We start from the raw sequence: 4,111 nt of genomic DNA, 5'->3' as shown, positions 1-4,111 counted from the left end.
TAGCAGTGTGGAGTAAACTGTCAGGTTCAAATCAAGTCTCTGGAGTACTCCCACGGGATGGGTCTCATCTTTTGTGAGAGCTTCAGTTTTGTAGGGCAAAAGTCCTCAGAGGTTAAGAACAAGATTGAACGACAACGATGGAGATGAGGTGATCAGAATATATAGGCTTTTCCAGTGCTAAAGAGCCTCTTGTTTTATGTGGAAAATTACAGCAAAATGGGGCTGGCGTCACAGGGCAAGTCCTGCATATTTGCTTGAGTAAAAGGGTATCGCTTTTCAATGGGTTCAGTTGTGTAGCTGATGGTCCTTAATGGCCATCATCAGGCTAGCAGAGGTAATACAACTTGTCTGGGTGTCCTCAAGCATAGCAAAGTTGAAATACAGACGATATGACCAATATTCATCACTTCAACTAAAAATTATATATACAGCGACAATAATATAACCAGCAACCATAACTGGTCTAAGCAGCAATATATGACGCCCTTTACATAAGATTTGGTGCCAACTACAGGACCTTGTTGCAACCATATGGGCCAGTTATATCAATAACGTCACAGCCGGGGAAGGAGGTTCCTTAATAGGGTTTGGGAAGGAGGTAGAGTGTTGTAGAAATGCTCTTCTATTATCTCCCCATGGCTGTCTTGGCTCTATCATGTTATCTTAAGTGGCTAATTTTAAAGTGAAGCTACTCTCCGAATGAATCTCTTAATGGCACAGAAATTAATGTATGACTGTAATTTGGCATTTGAGAAGTGAAGGGATGGGTAGCCTAAGGGAAAAGATACATCTTCTGTGTTAAATAGCTGTCTGCAAGCCTCAAACTGCTGAATGAGCTTTAGGGTATGGGAAGACTGTGCATCCCCAGAGAATCTGGCCGTGCCCCATCGCCCCCACCCACGTTCTGCCAACTGTCCCTTCAGAATCGTCTGACATCCTGCTCCTTGTCTCCTGACACCCCCTTGAGACCCACAACCACCACCTGGGACCCCAACCCCCCCCCCCCCCCCCCCCCCCCCCCCCCCCCCCCCCCCACCCGCCCCCCCCCCCCCCCCCCCCCCCCCCACCCCCCCCCCCCTGCCCCCCCCCCCCCCCCCCCACCCCCCCCCCCACCCCCCCCCCCCCCCCCCCCCGCGTCCTGCTACTGTCCTACTGCCCGACCCTATCCACTCCCCCCCGAGTCCTGACAGACTCCTGGAACGCCCATGATCCACCCCATCCTGGCTGCCCCCAACTCTCCCCTTCCATGCCTGGATTGTCCTGGACTCCCTGACCCTAATCAACCCCTGGCCAGCCACTTACCTTGCGCTTACCCGCCTCCCCCTCTCCCGGACCTGGGTCGTGCACAGCATCAGGAGCGGCCCTGGACAGCGCTGTAGCTGCCTGGCTCTTATGGAACTGAGTCCGGCTAGATCCCGGAGCTTGGAGCCCACCCTAATCTGCAGCTCTGAGCAACGAGAGCTCAGGCCCTTGTTGCAGGTCACTTTAGCTCTGTCTAGGCCGATCCTGACGTGGTGGCTGAGGGCCAGGGGATGTGGAAGGCAGAGGCAGGAAGAGAGCCTCCGACATTCTTCGTGGGGCTCCTTCGGGGCCCGGGCATGGGACAATATCACTTTGCCCCGCCCCGGCAAGCTTCAGAGACATACAGACACAACGTCAACATCATGGGACACAATTCTTCCACGGTCAAATTATCGGAAGGACAGAACAGTCGTGCGCGGGGGGAGGGGGAGGCGAGGAAGTGGCATATTGTGAAAGATGTAGATTCAAAATGTAAGTAAATCTGAGCGAAACAAGGGTTAATGTTCCATTAGATCTCTATGGATGGCAAATTTCATGCTTCTATAAATTACAATTAGGGATCTATCGGACGACCGGACAGTGGAGTGGGGATGAACTGCCTGAGAAATTAGAGGCTATTCCAATTAAGAACTCCAGTAAATAGTGGGGGATTTCAGTATCTCCCCATTTGATCTGGGAACATCTCACTTTCCGGTGACATGCAGAAATAAAATTTCTCGATACTTTAATGCTGCTTCCTGGAGCAGCTGGTTACAGGAACCGCAGCACAGGAGAGGCAACAACTAGATTTAACCGCTGAGTGGAGCGCAGGGCCTGTGCCAAGACCTAACTATACAGGACTGCTTGGAAGAGTGCCATAATACAATAGCATTCAACACCCTGTGGTGGACGAACATTCACAGCCCAACCTAGTGCATTTAATTTAAAAGGGGGAACTATGCAAAAATGGGGGTTAGTTAAACAAGTCGTGAACTAAAGTGAAACGCCTGCTAGCGGTGCTGGGCGCTCTTTCAAGACACCATAATTAGGGCCAACTTCAATGTCTACTCAAATTAAGAAACACAGGTTCAAAACATAAAAATTCGACCACGTGGTCCACAGTAAAGAGCAGTGCAGAGATAAAACGACTTCTTGTAAACTGGAAGTCAATCTAGTGAGAAAGAAAGGAGATAAACCTACCAGTTTAAGTCGCAAGAGTTGTATAGAAAAGCCAGAAGAGGAGTTTGGAGCTCGCCAAAAACTCCCAGGTAATAACAACTTTTTTGTACTCAGAAGCAGGGAAGCCTGAAAAACCAGTGGGGCCCGCTTGATGATTGAGAACAAAAGGAGCACGGTTAGTGTAACAGTCATTGCGGAAGATAAATGAAATTCTTTGACTTCCGTCTTTCACGGGGATGTTTAAGGAGATTCACAAACCTGAGCGACTTTTGTAGTGCCAAAAGGAACTGTAGGAACTGTCACAGATGACGTGTTCACTGAGGAGGTTCTGGATTAATTGATAAACTCAACATTAACAGTCACGGGACCAGGATGCCTTCACCAGAGTTCTGAAAGACATCTCTCTCGCTCAGTCCACCAGGTTTCTGTGATGCCTATTATATCAATCTCCTCCTTCATCACAAGGCACTCTAGTTCACCCAGCTTATTATTTAGACTTCTAGCATTTGTGTACAAGCACTTTAAAAACTTGTCCCTGTTTATTTGTCTGCCCTTTTCTGATGTGTCAGGCTTCTGACTTTCCATTGAATCTCACAGCCTCCAAGTGCCAGCCACAGCACACGGTCTTTCAATCAATCAATCAACCAACCAACCAGACAGGCAAACACAAGTTCAGCAAACAGCAAGTAACCCCCAAACACAAACAGTCACTTAACCCAAGGATGCTGTATTTGTTCCTCCTTCACCTGGAGAACTCCCCTGTGAAACTCCCTGTTAGCAGCCCCTGTTCACAAAGATGCCTGGTCACTTAGGGTTAGGATTAGGGTGAGGGGTTCAGGTTAGGGATGAGGGTTAGGGTTGGGGGGGCCTGGGTTAGGGGTTAGGGTGAAGGTGTTAGGGTTAGGATTAGAGTTAGGGATTAGGGTCAGGGTCATGGTTGGGGTTAGGGGATAGGAGTCAGGGTTAGGGGTTAGATTTAGGGTTAGGTTTGGAGGTTTAGGGTCAGTGTCAGGGGTCAAGGGTTAGTTTTAGGGTTTAGGGTTAGAGGGTTACGGGTTAGGGGGTTAGACGGTTAGGGTTCAGGGTTTAGGGGTGAGGGTTTAGGTTTACGGTTAGGGATTTGAGTTAGGGTCAGGGGTTAGGGGTTGGGGTTAGGGGTGAGGTTAGGGTTTATGGTAATGGTTAGAGGTTAGGGTAGGGGTTAGGGTTTAGGGTGAGTGGGGGGGTCAGGGGTCAGGATTGGCATTAGGGGTTTAGGAGTGAGGGTGAGGGGGTTAGAGTTAGGGGTCAGGGTTAGGGCTTAGGATTTAGGATGGGCATTAGGGGTAGGTGGGGATAGGGGGTTAGGGGGAGTTCGGGTTAGGGTTAGGGTGGGGTTAGGACTTAGGGTCAGGGTTAGGGTTTATGGTTATAGTGAGGGTTTGGGGGTTGGGTTTAGTTTAGGGGTGAGGGGTTAAGGGTTAGCGGCTTAGCGTGAGGGTGAGGGGTTCGGGGTGAGGGTGAGGGTTAGGGTTGCGGTTGGGGTTAAGGGTTAGGGTCAGGGGTTGGGGTTTAGGGTGAGGTTAGGGCTAGGGTTTAGGGTTAGAGGTTGGGCTTAAGGTTGGGGTTGGGTTTAAGGGTTAGGGATTAGGGTTGAGGGTGAGGGGGGTTG

This window comes from Chelonoidis abingdonii, chromosome 23, assembly GCF_003597395.2.
Source record: "Chelonoidis abingdonii isolate Lonesome George chromosome 23, CheloAbing_2.0, whole genome shotgun sequence".
Lineage (NCBI taxonomy): Eukaryota > Metazoa > Chordata > Testudines > Testudinidae > Chelonoidis > Chelonoidis abingdonii.
This window is presented reverse-complemented; position numbering follows the sequence as displayed.